Source organism: Mus musculus, chromosome 13, assembly GCF_000001635.26.
Source record: "Mus musculus strain C57BL/6J chromosome 13, GRCm38.p6 C57BL/6J".
Classification (NCBI taxonomy): Eukaryota; Metazoa; Chordata; class Mammalia; order Rodentia; family Muridae; genus Mus; species Mus musculus.
Window position 1 is genome coordinate 34,141,216 of NC_000079.6, and position 19,736 is coordinate 34,160,951.

Genomic DNA, 19,736 nt, shown 5'->3' on the forward strand with positions numbered 1-19,736 from the left:
TAATCTGTCCTGAAACCAGGAACCTTATCTTGTCCCAAAACCAGGAACCTTAACTTGTCCCAAAGCCTGCTTCCTGGCAACTTTATATTCGCCTCTATTTTATCCGAGGTCCTTCCCAAACTCCTGGGTTACTTTGTGCCTACTTCCTGGCAACTTTATGCTCACCTCTATTTTATCGAGGTCCTTCCCAAACTCCTGGGTTACTTTGTGCCTACTTCCTGGCAACTTTATGCTCACCTCTATTTTATCCCAGGTCCTTCCCAAACTCCTGGGGTCGCAAGTTTCACTCACCGTGAACTTACCCTGCGGGCAACCACTGACTGCTGAAAGTTCTGAACTCGGTGGGGGAGTCGGTTCCCCGTACGGGCCACCAATTGTCGCGTCCACTCTCGACCAGCAAGAACGACACGACCACCAGTCCTTCTAACAGCAGTTTATTCAGTCTTCATCTTTCTTCTTTCTCTTCATCAGTACCTTTCCCCAGCTGAAGAGTTCTGAATCCACGCCAGATCCTTCTCAACAGTCTGTTTTACGAGAACCTTTATTAACCACTCCTTCCCCGTGATGCAGTTCTGAATCCTCCCTGTAGCAGGGGGTCTTCGCTTGTGCCTGAAGATGTTTCTTTTCCCGGGTTTTCTCGTCCCAGGTCTTCTCGTCCCGGGTTTCAGCACCACTTGTTGCGCGTGCTCAACAGGCCAGGAAGAACGACGCTGCTACAGGATCCTTCTGCACACATTTATTCAGTCCTGTTTCTTCTTGTTTATATCTCCCTTGTTTATATCTCCCTTGTTTATATATCTCCCTTGTTTATATACCTCCCTTGTTTTTATATCTCCCTTGTTTTTATATCTCCCCTGTTTTTATATCTCCCCCGAACCCTGGGCCTCTCACTCCTTTTATACTCTCTCTCATCCACGAACCGCAGGCCACGCCCCCTCACCAGGCATGCAGCTTCAGCTAATCAGGGCAGCAGGGGCAAATCTCCACCAAATTGGATTCACCTGTATCCTGGTACACCTGCGCAGCACTCAAGATGTTTGTGTCTTATATGAGGAAGTCAGGTGCAAGTCATATGACTTAGCTGCAGTCTCTGGCGCCTTTAGGACTGCCGCCACACCTGCTCCTAACAATGCTTTAGGTTGCCCAGCCTTCAGAACTATGAACCCAATAACCCTCTTTTCATGAAGATATATCCAGTCTGTGATGTTCACTCGTATCAATAGAAAATAGACTCGTATTTGATCTATACCGTACTGGTTCCCTCCTGAATGGACAAAGGGGAAAGATCTGGTTGACATTGTAAAATTGAAGTTTTCAAAGTGCTGTCTTCTAGCCAGCCATGTGTAAATGTCATCGTGGCACATAGAATTCACCTAACAAATATTCACCAGGTGTTGGTCTCTGTCCTATGTTCCAGCAAGGCAGCAGTGACCAAACCAAATACCTCGACTCTCCTGACCTCACACTGCAGCTGAGGTGTTATGTTAGAAAAGTAGAATTTCGCAGGGCTGTGGCTCATATCAGTCCTGCCTATTTATTTTCATATTCTTTAGGGTTTTTTAAATCATAGCTTTATTCTTTCTCATACCTTCCTCATTTCTCCGCTAAGTAGTGTAGTGGGCCCAAGTAATTAAAGGGTTCAGATTATTTTGATGGCACTATAACAAAAAGTGTCTATGATGACTTGTTAGAGAAGGTGCCATCAATGTTATCTGAGTCCCACTGACACTCTGAGTATTGACATCATTCCAACCCCATCCCCAACCCCAACCCCATTTTCCTTCTTTTCCTCATCTCAGTTTTCTGTTCTCTTTATTTCTCTCTCCAAATGACCCCAGACCACCTGAACCAGGGAAAAGAAGTGACTGAGTCTGAGAAGAGGATAGAACTCAGCACCTTTAATCTTTGTAAGAGCCTCAATAAGGAGACTCTGCATCCGAAGACATGTTGGAAAAACTAAACAGTGCTTACCATCATCCTTTAGCCAAGCATTGTGGTACATGCCTGTAATTTCAGCACTCAGAAAACTGAGGCAGAAGGATCCTATGATTGACACCAGTCTGGACTATATACCAAAATCCTATCTCAAAAAAAAAATATTACTTTTCAATGCTATAAAGTCTTCCCTCTGGATTTCTCTAAGTTTCCCACAGCACAGAAATACCACACAAAATGTAAAAGGTGTGCCAACTTCCCAACACACAGAGAGCCGTTGTCAAGATCACCACCACCCACACCTAGGAACAAAGGCCCCTGAGCTGGCTACTACTTTTACCATGACAAATTGATTTTAGAGCACAGCAAGAAGCTGCGTGATTCACTCCAAGGAGCAGCGCACCCAGCTGGCTTTCTCAGCCTCTCACAGACTTTCCACCTTGGACAGGCCACCCACCTACATAAGGCTCCCTGCGAATGGGACAGTAATGTGCTTCCCACCTCCTTTCTCACCCCACAGAGGAGCTGTGGGAACAAGCTGCACTAGTGCCACGGTGAACTCTTCCAAGGCTGACCCTGTGTCAAGTTGACATAAAACTAACCAGGACTGGGATGGGGGGGAAGGGTTTATTTGGATTACATATCCTCAGTCACGGTTAAATGAGAGAAGTCCAGGGAGAATCTCAAAGCAGGATAGTGGAGGCAGGCCACGGAGGAACACGGCTTACAGGCTTGTTCCTCGTGGTTTGCTCAGCCTGTTTGCGTTCCTCTCATTTATTTATTTAGTTATTTTATGTGTATGTGTCTGCATGTATGTCTGTGTGTCAAATGGGTACTGAGACTTGAACCCAGGCTCTTTGGACGAGCAGCCAAAGCTCTTAATTGCTGAGACATCTTTACAACTCTCAGTTTACTGTCACCACCCAGGATCACCTGCCCAGGAGTGGCACCACCACAGTGATCTGCGCCCTCCTACACCAATCATTAATCAAGAAAATGACCCCACTGGCCAGGGTGATGGAGGCAGTTCTTCAGTTGAGATTCCCTCTTCCTGGCTACATCTAGGTTTGTGTCAAGTTGATAAAAATCAACCAGCATACCACCATATCTAGCTCCAGATATTAAATTGGTTTAAAGTAGGTATTGCCATAATCTATGGCATTCAATATTTGAGGGTTTGTGTGTGTGTGTGTGTGTGTGTGTGTGTTTTGACCAGACAGCCATTCAGCTTCTTTTGAGTTTAAAATTGCAATAACCTATGCCTCCCATGCCTGGGCCCACTTGCACAAGGGCTTGCTAATTCCATTCACAGCCAAGCTTGCCTTTATTTTGTTCTGCCTTCACCTTTTGCCATGAGGTAGGGGAAATGACCACACAAAGATGTTCATGCTTCTGCTGGACGAGGGCACCTGGGACCAAGTGCCCTTAGCAAAAGTGCTGATTTCCAAAGGTCAAAAGGTCATCCCTATTTCTGTCTGTCACGTCACGCCCACCTTCTCTCTCACACACTCACTCACCTTAGTCTTACTGGTATTGTTGTAACCGTGACACTCTAAGTTTCCTTTTCTTGAGACAAGGTCTTGCTATGTAGCCCTGGCTGACCTAGAACACAATATGTAGAGCAGGCTAGCCTCAGACTCATAGAGATCCATCTACCTGCCTCTGCCTCCTGAGTGCTGGATTTAAAGGCCTGTGCCACCAAGCCTCACTTCATTCCAGACTATGTATGTGTGGTGTTCTCACCACCACTGCCCTGCATTTGTTTTGAGTAGTTACTCTTTTATCTTTATGTGTCCTTTTGGGAGAATACTTAGTCTAGTCCTAAATACTAAGTTATTTCCAGTCCTATTTGTTAGTAAATTGGTTGTACTAAGTAATAAGTAAACAGAGAGCTTAATGCCAACCTAGATTTGTGTATGTCTAGCTTTGAACTTGAGAGAGACACCAGAAAAAAAAAAAAAAAAAAAACAGCTCTCAGAATGGGCAGTGCTCCTGACCCAACAGGACTCTGCAGGAGAGAGCACATGTGTGCCAGTCTTGTTTGTACCAGGGAGTGAGAAAGGCAGGGCAGGGCATCGGCTGCAGCCACTGTGGAGCCTGTCTCTGTTCTCTGAGGAAGCATTCACTGCGGGCTTCCAGCTGAAAATCTGGGTTTTTTTTTTTATCGTTTTAAAGATTTATTTTATGTATATGAATACACTGTTGCTGTCTTCAGACACACCAGAAGAGGGCATTGGGTCATTGAGTTCTATTACAGAATTGAACTCAGGACCTCTGGAAGAGTGTCAGTGCACCGGAACATCTCTTCAGCCCCCTGCTAGAAATCTTTTTTTTTTTTAATTAGGTATGTTCTTTATTTACATTTCAAATGTTATCCCCCTTCCTAGTTTCCCCTCTAAAAATCCCCTATCCCCTCCCACCTCCCCCTGCTCCCCAACCCACTCCCATTCCTGGTCCTGGCCTTCCCCTATACTGGTGCATAGAACCTTCACAGGACCCAGGGCCTCTCCTCCCATTGGTGACCGACTAGGCCATCCTCTGCTACATATATAGCTAGAGCCACAAGTTCCGCCATGTGTTTTCTTTGATTGGTGGTATAGTTCCAAGGAGCTCTGAGGGTACTGGTTCCTGCTGGAAATCTTAAGACTATACTTACCTCTATCAGTAAGTGGGTCACAGGATGGAAAGGTAGACTAAACCTCACATTGGCATCCCTGGGTCTGAGGGATCCTTTTGTAGTACTATGGAGCGAGTCTAGGGCAAGCCTTCTACTGATGAGCTATGTTGCCATCCACTAAAGCCTACTTTCAAATAGCATTATCTTATTCCATTTTATGCTCTTGTAATGGATACTATCCTGGATGATCATAATGAACAGAAATTGATTTGGTTCATGATTCTGAAGGCTGGGAAGTCCAAGATTGAGTGGCCATATCTAGCGAGGGCTTTTTTTCTTACATCATTTCCTGACAAGAAGTGGAAGATAGAAAGCAAGACAGGAAAGACAAGGTGTGTGTGTGTTTGTATTCCAATATTCCAGTGAGAGAGGCTAGATCTGAATTTATCTTTTTGTATAGAATCCACTCAATTGAGAACAATTAAGCTTTATGGCTTAAGCACCCCTTTAAGGTTCTACCTCTCAACACTATTGGAGTCATGTTTCCAAGACATGGGTCTGGAGGAAAAATCTCAGTGGATAAAGGCACTTCCACCTAAGTCTGATAGTTTGTGCTCCATCCCTGGAACTCACACAGCAGAAGGGGAAATGCACCCACAGAGTTGACCTCTGGTGTTTACATGTGTGCCACAGTGTGCCTATACACACAAACACAATAAATTAAAATGTTATTAAAAACAAAACAAAACAAAACAAAACACCAAAACGCTGTTTCCAATACAGGAAAGACACATACAAACCATAGGAGGCAAGGCTCACAAAGACTTGAGACTCACCTTCAAGAGTCAGTGAGTGCCCTAAGATCTAGAGCTCTGGGGCCTCAGACTTCTCATCTAAATTCCCGATTGTAAAGAGATGGTAGTCCTTGAAAGCCAGCCACTCTTTGAGTCTCAAGGTGGTAGTAGCAAGGTGACCCTGTCTTTCCCTGACTGTATCTGTCTCTTGGAATCTTCTGCTGGCCTTTATTTTTATGGCTTTCTGGAGCAGCCTAACATGCGAGAACAAGGAGCAAGCACAACTTGGAGACCAGGACCTGGGTGCCTGCGTCTTCAGGGCCAGGAAAAACACATAACCCCTTGTTACTTCAGTTTCCAAGCCCCAGATATTATAAAGTATATACATGTGAATAATTTATAATTATAAGGCGCTCAGCTTTATGTCAGGAATCCCAGGGCCAACTCCCTACTAACCTGTGAGGGTCCAGAGGCAAGTTTCTTAACCTATTCTGCTCCTGCACATCACTGGTTCTCAACCTTTCTAACCCTCGTGTTGTCAAAGGGATTACCACCCACAGGCTGAGAACTGAAGCTCTGTGTGTACATCTCCCTCATGTGGTTGCTCTGAGGCCTAGACATTCCAGAGAGGGTCTGATAATAGTGTTTGTCACAGAGCATGTAATTGCCAACTTGTGGGTTTTTTGGTTTGTTTGCTTTGTTTTGTTTTGTTTTTTTTCCAGACAGGGTTTCTCCGGATAGCCCTGGTTGTCCTAGAGTTCACTCTGTAGACCAGGTTGACCTAGAATTCTTAGAGATCCGCCTGCCTCTGCATCCGAAGGACTGAGATTAAAAGCATGTGCCACCGCACGCCTGGCTAACATAATTTTTTAAAGATTTATTTTATATTATGTGTATGGACTGTTTCACCCACATTGTGTATATGCAGTGCTCTTGGTGGTAAGAAGGGGGACATGGAATTCCCTGGAATTGAAGTTACCATAATTATGAGCTGCTGTGTAGTGGCTGGTAATAAAAACCCAGTCTTCTGCGAGAACAGCTAAGGCTTTTAGCTGCTAACCCATCTCTTCAGCCTTAAATTTCTTATATTTGATTGTGGTAAAATACACATATAGAAATGTACTATTGTGCTAGCACCAGCACCATCCACCTCCAGAACATACTGATGTCACAAATCTGAAGCCACGGAGTGTTTAGTCACCTTTCTTTCTGGCTGGACAACTCCCATGCTACTGTCTGTTTCTAGAAACCTGATGACTCTGTATGTGTCTCATACTAGATATGCCGGCCCTTTGTGCTTTTCTTCTTCTTTATTAGGCTTTGTGGTTCTGAGGATCAAGCAAGCACTCTTACCATTGAGATACACGCCCCAGCAGTTATCCCTTTCTGTGTGGCTTACTTCAGGTTGTATAATGAGCTCAAGGTTCTTCCATGTAGTAGCAGGTGCCAGAATCTCCTTCCTTCCTAAGATAAGGTGGCCTGACTGAGTGGGAGCCCCAGACACTCAGCCGACAGGTTTTCTAGAGGTCAGTCAAGTGAGAACATTTTACTGAGTTAAGTTCTGCCCTCCCACACCCCCTTCCATTGCGGTTTTCCTGGCTTCTATAAAGGCTTCTCTCCACTCCATTCTGCGTCCCTAACTTTGGCTTAGTGATGCCTCTACCTTCTGATCCCCCTGCATCCCCCAGATTGGCTTCTTGGATGCTTTTGCTCCCTATTCTATTCTTTTGACTCACCCACACCCTGGGCTTTGACTTAGCTGCTTTCAGGAAGCCCTCATACTTCGCTGTGCTCACTCCAAGAGCCTAAGTCACTCTGCTCATGTCTAGCCTTTGCTGAGCTGTACTGTAGTTATTTGCTTCTCTTTTTCTTTCTCTAAAAATATCTTTGTCTACCTCATTCTGTTGTGCTCCCTGGTGGCCTCCCCACACAGTGGGACATCAATAATTGTTGGATTGACGACTGCCCTGCTACTTGCCTATCAAAGAGTGGGTTTCTGGATAAAACTACATACAATTATCATTAGAATCAGTGAGATTGATTGTCGATTGTTTTGGACTGGTATTACAAATAAGACCCTTTGAGCAGATGCTGAACATCACTTGTGGAATTCATTCATGTTTCACAGATGATTCAAACATCCCACATATCCCCCGTTCTTTTAGGTGCTGTGTTTGGTTAATATTCATCCCATTCCAGTGGAGGAGAGGCGGTGGTCACCGTTCTCAAGGGCATCTTTGTGTCTCTCCAGCATTCAGTAGAGTGCCGGGTGCACAGATGCCTTCAGTAAATGTTTGCCGGGCGAAGCCAATGAATGGACATTTTGTCACTGGATCTGTTCATTTATTCTCTGGCTTGTCCCCCGGCTCTCCTTGAAATACAGCTGCTTTCATTGGCTTCGCCTTTATTTACTGGGTGGACGTGCTTGTTTTCATCACCAGGAAGAGAAAGCGAGCCCAGAAATAGCCTCGCCGCAGCAGCCATAGTTCAGCAAAGGAGCCTCTTTTGTGCCAAGAACGGACCCGCCCACAACTTGGTGGAGGTGTCGAGTCCCCGGTGCTCAAAGGGCCCTCTGTGGGGAATCAGAGGGACAGTCGGATGACAGGATTACACACAGGCTGCGAGTCGCCAATGTGAGAAGAGCGCTTTAATCATTTTAGGAATAACCTGAACTAAACCGAGTCCATCTGCCCCTCCTCCCCAGGCAGGGATTCATGGTGGATCTGCTTCGGCATCGCAAGCTGAGGGGATGGGGGAAGGGAGGGGAGGAGCGTGAGCTTTTGTTCTGCCTCCTCCCAGGACTGGCTATCTCCATCTCTAGCACAAAGCTCTGAAGTCAGGCTGAGGTTCCTGAGAAAATAACAGATTTACCTAGGGGACAGGATGACCTTTCGCTCAGCCTTTACTTGTGTTTAGGATTACTAACTCCACCTGCTCTGCTCCTTTACCCATCCAGGCTGTCATAATCTCATCTTATTCACCATAAGGTCGGTCCCAGAATCTCCAAGTCATCTCCCTGAACAACTACAACATGTGGCGTTTGCTGGGAAGAAACTAAAAAAATGTCTACTGGCCCCCAGCAAGGCACTGACAACAGACAAAAGGAGCCATTCAACCCCAAATCTAGCCTGGTGAACCAATAGTTTTTAATTGGGACAGGAACATGGGGGACTTACTAGCAGCTATACTTTTGAAAAAGAGCTTCCCTCCTTTCAGCAGTTGTACATGAGGGGAGAGATATTTTGTGTCTGCTGGGCTCTCCCTCACTTCCCATGGGAGACTCTTAGCAGGCTCAATCTTTCCAGGGTCTGGTACTGGTGATTAAAGCTCTTCTAATTTCAAGATGGCTGGCTAGGGCCATGCCACATTCAAAGGACAGCGCTCTTTAACACACACTTATGAACACTCACAGATTTTTCCAGCCCAAATACAAGTATCCGACATCTGGGAGAGGATTATTCTCTCACATGTATGCTCTTATCTGAGAAACAGGAACAATTCCGAAAGTAGAATTACACTGGGGGCAAATTACATTTACCTGAAATATTAAACCTTGGAGCTATATTGGGAATTCCAAGGTATCAGAAATCTAAGTCAAGAGGGTGGAGTACTACTGTCCTTGACTCTAGCAGTGTGTCCTCCCTCTCAATCTCTCCGGATGCCCTCTACAAACACATTTTCTTTCCCAGCCTGCTGGAAGTAGATAACCTCTGGAGCTTATTTGGGGGAGTTGAGAGCCCTTTCTCAGTCATGAAACGTGTTGGCTGAGTCGTGGAAAGCTGTGAGCCCCTAAATCCAGGACAGATGGATTTGTGCTTCTTCTCATCTTCCCACCCCCAACTCGCTGGCTGGCGCTGGCTCATGTTCTCTAATCGCGTCTGTCTCTGAGAAGAGCCAGGCGGCGCAGCCCCGCCCCCTCCTCAGTGACCAGGTGCTTTCAGGCATCTCTGGTTTTCCCAAAGTTCCTCCTCCCATCTCTGGGGACTTCGCTGGGCCAACTTACCTGAACCTGACCCCGTCCTGTCTACCGTATTCCCTCTGCTCCTGAACCCAGCAATATCCGAGGTTTCTGCTCCTATCGGTGTCCACGCTTCTCAGTGATTAAAAATAGGTTTTCTTCCCTGCAGCTGCTAAGCTGTATTCCGTTTGAAACACGGCAGAACTTTGCTGTGTGAATCTGCACATGGATCTTGTGGCTGCCTTTTCCTTCATTGTCCAGCCCCTGAGGGAGGAATCTCTTATTTACCACTCGTGGCTCATCAAGGCCGAATTGAAGATGTCCTTCAGATGGGGAAGTGTTGAAGCAGAATCCTAGCTCCTGCTGCCTCTGCTGCTGCATAGAAATCAGAGTGCCCTGGTTGGGGAGCCCAGAGTCTAAGGCTGATCAGATGAGCAGTTATGTTCTAGGCAGGAAGGGCAAGGACATAGTGACACTGTATTGGTTAAAAACCTATGGGATTTTATTTTACTTTATTTTATGTATGTATGTATGCATGTATGTATGTATGTATGTATGTATGTATGTATGTATTTTGAGACAGGGTTTCTCTGTATAGCCCTGGCTGACCTGGAACTCACTTTGTAGACCAGGCTGGCCTCGAACTCAGAAATCCGCCTGCCACTGCCTCCCAAGTGCTGGGATTCTTTAATCCCACGTGAGCCACCACGTCTGGCCCCTGTGGGATTTTTTTTTTTTAAAGAAAGAAATACATTTGCCAGCTTATGATGCTTGAAAGTGTGTGTGTGTGTGTGTGTGTGTGTGTGTGTGTAGTCTGGTCTTGCTATGTGGCCCTGGATGACCTGATACCTTGTAACCCAGGCTAGCCTTGAACTTGTAGCACTCTCTTCTCCTGCCTCTTGAGGGCTAGCATCACAGGGATACACTATTGCAGCTGGCTGAATTTTGAATTTAGATCTTTTCAGGGCTAGTGATAGGTGTTTGAAACATCTTTGGTCATGGTGACTAGTCACTTAGAACTGTTGCTCTCAGGTAGCCTTCCAGCCACCATGATGAACAATGTATACAGCTTTTTGTGCTGGGTGACTAAGCTTGGGTACTGAATATATAGGATGTGTTATGTGCATGCATAGGCTGTATCCGGGGGTGGGGGAAGTGTATCTTGCCCTGGTGCCTTCCTTTCTTTCCTTTTGTTAATTCCTTCCACCATGAGGTGGTTAGGCTCCACTACCTGCTCTACTGTCTTGATATTCAGCTCACAATCACCAGAGACAAGTGCTGTGTACTGAAACTGTGAGCCAAGACACATCATTCCTTCCTTACGGTGTTCATACTAGGCATTTTTGTTACAACGATGCAGGGTCTGGCTAATACAGTGGGGGAAGCAGGCATTTGGGCTTCCAGAATGTTTCAGGCACATGTTCAATGGAGATGTCAGGGAGGCAATGCCTACAGAGCCGTGTGTGTGTGTGTGTGTGTGTGTGTGTGTGTGTGTGTGTGCATCTCTACATGACCCAGCCAAACTCCAGTGAGCCAGTAAGTTGGATACTGGCTCCTAAGACATATGTTGGTAAGCCAGCAGGATGTAAAAGGAAATCCAGCTCTTTCTGGGGAAGGCACTGAGCAAGTAGAGTTTCAGAGGAGAGCAGGGATACAGGGACTTGTGTACTGGAGGCAGAACTATGATGAAGAAACAGACAGTAAATCTGAGAGGAGGACCAGGAAGAGCAAGGGCCCTGGGATAGAGCAGCATCCTGACCATCATTGTCCTACTCAGTAAGGAAGGGACCAAGGAGTAGAGGCTCTGGTGACTTTAGCAGGGGGAGCTCAGTGACCCTTGGTGTGAGCTCAAGAGAGAAGGGTGAGGCCTGGTGGCACAGGGCTGTAACCCCAGTACTGAGGATACTGAGGCATGACAATCTCATTCTCCAGGCCACCTCAGGATCATTGAGAGACTCTGTGTCCAAAAAAAAAAAATTTGATGAAAAGGCATGGCATGATGGCACCTGCCTTTAATCCTAGTACTGGGGAGGCAGAGGTAGGCAGATCTACGTGAGTGTGAGATCAGACTGGTTTGTATAATGACTTCCAGGACAACAGCTGAACTATACAGAGTCAGTCTCTCTCTCTCTCTCTCTCTCTCTCTCTCTCTCTCTCTCTCTCACTCACTCACACACACACACACACACACACACACACACACACCAAAAAACGATGACGAAGGTAAGGAGAGAAACTCAGAAACCCCCTTTCCAGTAGTTTGCTGGACGGTAGGGTGGGGGTGGAGCCAACTTGATCAGACTATCGCCATCTTAGTTGTAACTGCCATCTTGCCCGCCAGGTGACCCCTGGCCTGCATTCCACAGGCTATGGCATAAACAAAGCAGTTAAAACTCACTGCTTCTTAACCTGATGTTTGACATGTTAATCATTTTTGAGAAAGACCAGGAATTTGTTGCTGGCCATGGCCTCCTTTGCCTAACAAGACTTTACTCGCCTCCTGCCTTAGAGTGTGACTCTTTCTCCTGTCTTGCTGTATCCTCAGACGTGGTGATGTCTATAAGGACTTAAATGACTGCATGCTGTGCGTTTTCCTTAGCTTTTGGGCCCCTTCTGCCTTTGCAGCTGGTTCTCAGACTCCAGGAATGAGTTTTATTCAAACAAGACAGAGCAGGAATAGTCCTATGGCTGAAGGTGAAACAGTCAAGGGAAGATCCTCCCCCCCCCCCCCCCCGTCCCCCCCATCCCCCTCCCCAGCGGGGTTTCTCTGTGTAGCCCTGGCTGTCTTGGAACTCACTTTGTAGACCAGGCTGGTCTTGAACTCAGAAATCCACCTGCCTCTGCCTCCCAAGTGCTAGGATTAAAGGTGTGGCCACCACTGCCCGGCTTTTTTTTTTTTTCCTTAAGAGGAAAAAAAAGTCTGAGTGTTACCCTTGTCTGCCCTTGTCATATTCTTGAGGTGAGAGGAAATGGGGCATCTGCCTGAATGGAAAGGGGTTACTCTGAGACTGGAGCATGGTCCTATCATTTACAGTAGCAGAGCCAGAAGGACACTTTCTAGGGTTTGCTGCAGCTGGCTTTGTGGATTTGCAGATAGGAAGAGGTTACAGCATGCTCTTAAGATTTAGAACAAGACCTAAAATAGGTTGATAGCTCCCTGGGGGTGAACAGAACTCTGGCCCCAGGCCACCACCACCGCTCCTCAATGAAAGTCTGGAGAGGCCTTGGCTGGTAGATGCAGTGACTCTCAGTTAATCAGATTTTTTTTTTCTTCTTGGAACTGGATTGAATTCAGGCTCTGTGCATGCCATATGCTAACACTGAGCTACACCCCCATCCCCCAATCACAATGCTGTCACTATGACAGGCACTGCGCTGCTCTGAAAACACTCCATCTATCCCCTAGTTATCCAGCCCACCACTCACCTTGCAGGAACGCAGCCAGAGGGAACTAAACTAGTAAGGTATGAGGGAATGTGATATGTCACTTTTAGGTCAGAGCAAAAAACATGAAGAGCCATCACTTAGTGGTCATCTCTGCTACTGTAACCTGTGGTGGCAGGGGGCCTGTCGGTTAGAGTTCCTAAAGGAACTTGTCTTATTGCAAGCTAGGTATACAGCATAAGCTAAAAATAGAACCTCTCATAGCCAATTGTTGATATAGCAGGGTCAAAATGTTTACTGCAGCATAAACTTGTCTATTATTAATCTGGGTCCACATTACCTATCATGGCGTTTAACCAAGTTTGGGTTTGAGTTTGGCTAAAAGCCCAAAGATCTTGCTCACATGGTGCTGCCAACATCTCAGAAGTTCTACTGAATCATCAAACGCTCTACGAACATCCCGGGAGACAGCTCCACCTGCAGGTGGCTTCTGTTTCCACACCTGGAAGGATGCTCACAGGAATTATTTTCACATTCTCCTCCCCCGCCCCGCCCCCATCCCCACCACTGGCCCTTTCTTATCCAGTACAGGGGATTGAACTAGGGGCCTAGAAATCAGCCAACTCTCCAGCCTCACAGAACAGTTCTCTTATTCTGCAACTAAAATTCCTCGACTGGGCAGCAGGTGTACCTCAGAGGCAAAGCATAAGGCTCTGGGTTCTATCCCCAGCCGAGATTAACCAACCAAGCAAAACAAACAAAACCCCTTATGATTCTAAAGAAATCTTTTCTAGAGGCTCACAGTGGTAGCAGAAAGAGATGTATCAAAAGCCCCGCTCTCAGCTCACTCTGTCTTTTAGCTGGCCTTCTTGGTTTTCTGCCGCATGCTTCTGTGTTGGGGTCTACTCAGGAGACCGCATTGATTGTTTCACTGGCGTGTTTTACCGGTTGTGGAACCTGGGGGAGGCTCTCAAGAACAAGCTCTCAAGGACACACAGTGGCTGGCTGGCCTGCCTTTCTTTCTTCTTTTCTTTCTTCCTTCCTTCCTTCCTTTCTTTCTTTCTTTCTTTCTTTCTTTCTTTCTTTCTTTCTTTCTTTCTTTCTCTTTCTTTCTAGCAAAAGCCACTCTGCACGTTGATCGCTTCCTTCCCATCTGCCACCTTGTGGTGTTTTTAAGAGTTGCACCCTCCCATGTGAGGCTCTTGTTACATTCTTACCTGATCTTAAACCTGGAAGGCCGAAGGCACTTTTATAGAGAGGGCTTGAACCAAGCATCTCAATTTACAGTTAAGGTAACAGACCTAGAATTCAAGCATCAGGCTAATTAGTGGAGGAACCAGGACTAAAGCCCAATTCATCATCATCACTCATTTCATCTGCCTTATGCATACTACCAAGTGTCTCAGGCTGAGCATTGTGGATAACCCTATTCTCCTGTCCTGAGAGCAAGGACAGCTCTGCCCACAGGCATTACAGTACACTGCAGCGCATTGTTCTGTAAAAGGTGGAGATGGAGGACAGCGAACAGCTTCAGTCAGCCTACCTGGAGTCTAGGAAGGTTTCTCTATGAAGGGATGGCTAACTTCAGCAGATAGACTTTCTCAGGCAGGTGTGTCAACCACCATTTGCAGTCGGGCAGAGGCAGTGTGAAGTGGGGGTCTGCCAATTTCCAGCGTAAAATAAGTACCTTCTGAGAGAGTGGGGTTTGCATGTCTGCAAAGACATTGAGGCCAAACATCATTGCAGAATATTTTATTAGTGGGATAAGCACAGATCTCTCTGGAAATAATACAAGTGGCATATTGTAGGTTAATGGAGGTAAGTTCTTAGATCGGTAAGATAAAAGGGAGTAGCTTTCTTTGCACCAAGCCCTCAGAGCATCTTCATTCCTGGAGGAGGTATCCTAAAGAAATATGAATTCTCTAGAGTCCATTCTTTCGGAGTCCCAGTGCATTCTCATCTAGTTTCGTGCATCCTTGGGCCATTTAGCCATTGCCTAGTCTCTGTTGTATGAATCCAAAGTCTGCTGTGCTTCAGGTCATTCACACATGCAGTTGCCTGGGGGTCTCATGGCAGCGGCTCCTCATCCACTCTGACTCATGTCTTGTGTTCTAGTTTCCTTCCTGTTGTGCTAAAACACTCCAACTAGAGGCAACTTAGGGGACGAGAGGCTTACAGATCACAGTCTATCACTGAGGGAAGTCATCACAGGAACTTAAGCAGAGATTCAAAGGCAGTTCAAGGATGAACACTGCCAGGCTAATGCTGAGCCAGCTTCCTACAGCCCAGGACCACCTATGTGGAGTGAGGTGCACCCTACTGCATCAAAGAACAATCAGGGCAATCCCTCACAGATTTGCCCGCTGTGCAGTTTGAATGAAAATGGTTCCCATAGGCCCAGAGGGAGGAGTGGTGCTTTTAGGAGGTGTGGTCTTGTTGGAGTAGGTGTGGCCTCGTTGGGATAGGTGTGGCCTTGCTGGAATAGATGTAACCATGGTTGTGGAGTGTGTCTCCTCTTCCTGCTGCCTGCTGATCTCTGAATGTAGAACTCTCAGTTACCTCTCCAGCACCATGGGGAGTGGGGGTGGGGGCTATTTGATACAAGCCACTAAATTTAGGGCAGGAGGAGAAACAGAAATAATAACTGATAAGGCCATGCCTTTTCAGGCAGGAGGTATCGGCACCCAGCTATTGTGCTATGGAAGGCAAGCTCTTAAGTGACAAGCTGAGTGTGTGTTTTTAATCCGTGGGTCTCAGGAATGGGGTGGTAATATGACCCCTCCAGGAGCAAAGGCAGATGGGAAAGAGAAGCTGGCTCAGTGCTAGTGGGGGCCTATTCCAGAACAAAGGGGAGCCGGGAGGGGCCAGAGCAGGGCAGCTCCCGAGCAGAGGCGGTAGCTTGTTTTTAAAACTACACGCAACATTTTTTCACTTGTTCACTTTGGCTGAGTGATAGTAACTTTAGAGCTTTCCATTTGGCTTTCTCCACTTGGTGTGTGCCAGCTTCCCAGTGTATCTGTCTCAGTTACACATTTAGGGAGCAGGGGAGTGACTTGCAGTGGATCTACAGACAGAATGGACTCTTGGCAGGACGCCACTGCTGCTTGGTTCCCATATGCCCCACAAAGCAGGACAACTATGGTGATATTTTAGCTTGCCAGGTCTCATTCTAACTCTGATGCTTGACACTTGTAGGCCTTCCTATTTCCCTGGTGCACTTTTGCCTGAGTGGCCAGTGGTCCTTTGCGGGAAGGGCTGAGATAATCATTACTGTTTATACTTTTATGGCACAAGGGGGCTTGATTGCCATCCAATTACTGAGTTCCAGGCACGGGCGCCCAATAAAGGATCATTCTCATTGGTTGGAGATGATCGCATCAGGCCAAAATGGCCTTTATGCTGACATATCTTTGTCCCATGTCATATCAGGCACATGAGCCACTTTATTCACTGAGCCAAGGTCTCCTGCTGAACCCAGAGCTCATCAAAAACTCTACCTCTAGGTAGACTGTTTGCCCTGGAGGACTCCTGTCTCTGGAAGACTGGGATTACATGTGGGCATCCTCGGCATTTATGGGGGCGCTGGGAATCTGAAATCAGGTTTTCATGCTTACAAAGCAAACACTTTATCCACTGGGCCATTCTTCCTGGCTGCTCCCTCCAGATTTGGGGATTATTTTTACTGACGCACATTATATTTGTACAACGGAGTTTCATTATGATATTTCCATGCATGCATCCAATGCACTACGACTGTATCCTTTCTTTCTGTACTCCTTCTTCTGCCCCTGCACCATTCTTTGTGGATTCTTCACCTGCTGTTTCATTAGAGGAGATTCCATGTCTACTTCCCATCTTCCAGGAATGTGCTAGAATCCTTTGCCTGTGGGTGGCACTGTTCCTGTTCGTTGAATGGTTGCTGGGTTGGCTCATTTACTATCATGATTACACTGCACTACAATCACTAACTCAGTGATTTGATTCTTAACTCTATGATGGTATGACAGGCATATGTATTCAGAGAAACTGTATTTGGAATTTTATATCTGGAATTTTGCTGAGATAGCAAAAAGCAGTTCCTTCTTTTCTGGTGAGGTCAGGCAGATCCCAGTTGACCATGAAGGGGTCATGCTGACACTCCATGGTAGGCCATGGCTCTAAACTGGCATGCTGAGGTTAGGAGTTGCACAAGCATTTTCTACCTATGATGGACATGATAGTTCCTTTTCTGTTGCTGTGATAAGATACAAGGCAACCTATAGAAGAGTTTATTTGGGGATTATAGTTTCAGAGGGTTATCATCCATTGATGGTGGAATAGAGTTTAGCAGGTGGCTAGAGCTGAGAGCTCAAATCTTGGCCTGCAAGCAAAGGCTGATCATACACCAAGAAACCTCAAAGTCTACCTCCAGTGAAACATACACCCAACAAGGCCATACCTCCCAATCCTTCCCAAACAGTTCCACCAACTGGAGACCAAGTATTCAAACATATGCCCCTATGAGGGCCATTCTCATTGAAGCCACCCTAATGGGTTTACTGAGATGTAACTCCTTGGAAATATCTAGAGTGCTATAACAATGTTTTGGAGTGAGCAAAGGCTTGTCATCATGTATCTTCTTTGGTAACACATTTAGTCAACTCTTTACTTCTTCTTTTTCTCTTCCTTTTCATCCCCCCCCCCCTTTTTTTTTGAGACAAAGTCCTACTAGGTAACTATGTAGCTTTGGTTACCCTGGAAGTTCATAGAGATCCACCCACCTTTTTCTGTTTTGTGATTAAAGGCACAAGCGCCACCATACCTGGTTTAGGCATGAGTTTTTTTAAAAAAGATTTTTGGTTTTTTTTTCAGATGGGATCTCACTATATAGCCTGTGCTAACTTGAAAATTTCCATGTAGCCCAGGCTAGCCTCAAATTCATGATCCTCTTGCTGCCAGAATACTGGGATTACAGGTTTAAATGTTTGGATTTGTTTATTTTTGCATTTGTTTATTTTTAAATAAAAGCCATTTATTTTATGTGTGTATGTGTTTTGCCTACATGTATGTTTGTATACCATGTATATGCCTGGTGCCAATAGAACTCAAAAAAGGTTGTTGGAATTGAAGTTAGGCAGTTATAAGCTACCATGTGGTTGCTGGGAATTGAATTCCTGTCCTTTGAAAGATCAACCAGTCCTCTTAATCACTGAGCTATTTCTCTAGACTCACCCATTTTAAAATTCAATGTTAGTTTTTTATTATTATGTTTTGGGAATTATTTATATATCCTGACTGTAAATTCTATATAAGACATCTACTCTATAAATATTTTTCTTTTAGACTGTGGCCTGTCTTTTCACTTTCTTACTGATTTTTAAGAGCAGAAACATTTGATTTTGATGCAGTCCAACTGACCAGTTTGTTGTGAATCATGTTCTTCTTGTGAAATCTCTGTCAGATCCCAGGTTCCCTCCTTTGCCTTTCTCTGTGTTTCTTAGTTTTAGGTTTTATGTTGAGGTTTATGAACCATTTTGATTCCCTTTTGTATATGGTACGATATGAACTGAGGTCCCTTAGCTAATAAGAAAATACAAATTAAAATAGCAGTGTTGTTCCAGTACATGTCTATAGAATGGCTACTTGGAAAAGAATGGCTGCACTATACCATTGCTGTCTGGTGAGGATGTGATGGACCCAAAGCTCTCAGGCACTGCCAATGGGAATGTAGACACATGTGGGGAGAGAGGCAGAGGCAGAGGCAGAGGCAGAGGCAGAGGCAGAGGCAGAGGCAGAGGCAGAGGCAGAGGCAGAGGCAGAGGCAGAGGCAGAGGCAGAGGCAGAGGCAGAGGCAGAGGCAGGTGTGTTTCTAAGTTCGAGGCCAGCCTGGTCTACAGAGTGAGTTCCAGGAAAGCTTGGGCTGGGCTATCCAGAGAAACCCTGTCTCGACCCCCCCCCACTCCTCCTATAAAAGAAAAGAAACAAACAAACATGTGGGGAAATAACTTAGCATATTCTTAAAAGATGCAAATATACAATGGGAGGAAACAGCCATTCTACTGGTAGGTGTTATATGTGAGAAGCAGAAGCACACAGGGCTTGGTTGTATACATATGTTTATAGCAGTTTTACTATTGAGAAGGCTAGGTTGACTCCATGACAGGCTTCAAATTGGCAGTTCAGGAGATGAGGCCTAATTCTCTGTTTCCAAGAACTGGGCAAGTCCAGGCAAGTCCAGGCCTCAGAAGCTGCCCTACCACCTGGCCGGAGGCAAGGGCAATGGGTCAGCAGCAATTTCCAGACTTCCTCTACCAACAGTTTCCAGAACTCCCCACAACAGTTTCCAGCCCTCACACCCTGGTAATGGAATGTCCCTAGAGATAGAGCAAGATAAAGGTCACCTACCCATAGAATCCCCTAATCAGGCTTTTGACCTCACTTGGTTGTCTATATTGCTGGACTTCTGCAGAATAAAACATTCTTTGCATTACATACTATTTGAGTCTGGGGTGTCATTCTTTAGTGAATCATGGACTCTTCCACTATAAAATTTAGAAAAATGACTGAAACAACCCACATGAACATCAACCTTTGAATGAATAAACAAATGGTTGTATGCACACAATAAAACACAGCTCGGTAATAAACGGAGTGAAGTGCTGATCCGTACAACTTGGGTGGGTCATATTCTAATGTATGAAAGAGATAACAGTCACATGTGTGGTATGATTCTATTTATATAAAACTCTTGAAAATGCTCAGTTACCTATAGCAACAACATAGACCAGGGGATGGGTGATTATGCAGGGATTTGAGAGGGATACTAGACTTGTCATTTTGACTATGATAGTGGTTGCGTGGGTTATACAGATGTCAAAACTTCAGTACATATATTTTATTTTAGTAAAAAAATTTTTTTCATACATGTATAGATCTTTTTTCTTTTCTTTCTTTCTTTCTTTCTTTCTTTTTCTTTCTTTCTTTCTTTCCTTCCTTCCTTCCTTCCTTCCTTCCTTCCTTCTTTCTTTCTTTCTTTCTTTCTTTCTTTCTTTCTTTTTTTTTTTTTTCT

At 45.6% G+C, this 19,736-nt stretch overlaps 1 long non-coding RNA gene across 1 annotated transcript, besides 1 other annotated feature; it reads right to left on the reverse strand.

The window, feature by feature from the left end:
- Window positions 6,713-9,773: an enhancer, noted in NCBI's record as "VISTA enhancer mm1605". NCBI's record gives its function as "enhancer in: hindbrain (rhombencephalon)[3/5] | midbrain (mesencephalon)[3/5] | limb[3/5] | facial mesenchyme[3/5]" and the evidence as "EXISTENCE:transgenic organism evidence [ECO:0001131][PMID:17130149]".
- On the reverse strand, window positions 7,217-9,805 carry Gm36549. The gene is made up of 2 exons (XR_382179.3): window positions 9,350-9,805; window positions 7,217-7,918 (listed from the first exon to the last, which is right to left on the reverse strand). It is a non-coding gene; the product is annotated as a predicted gene, 36549 (long non-coding RNA).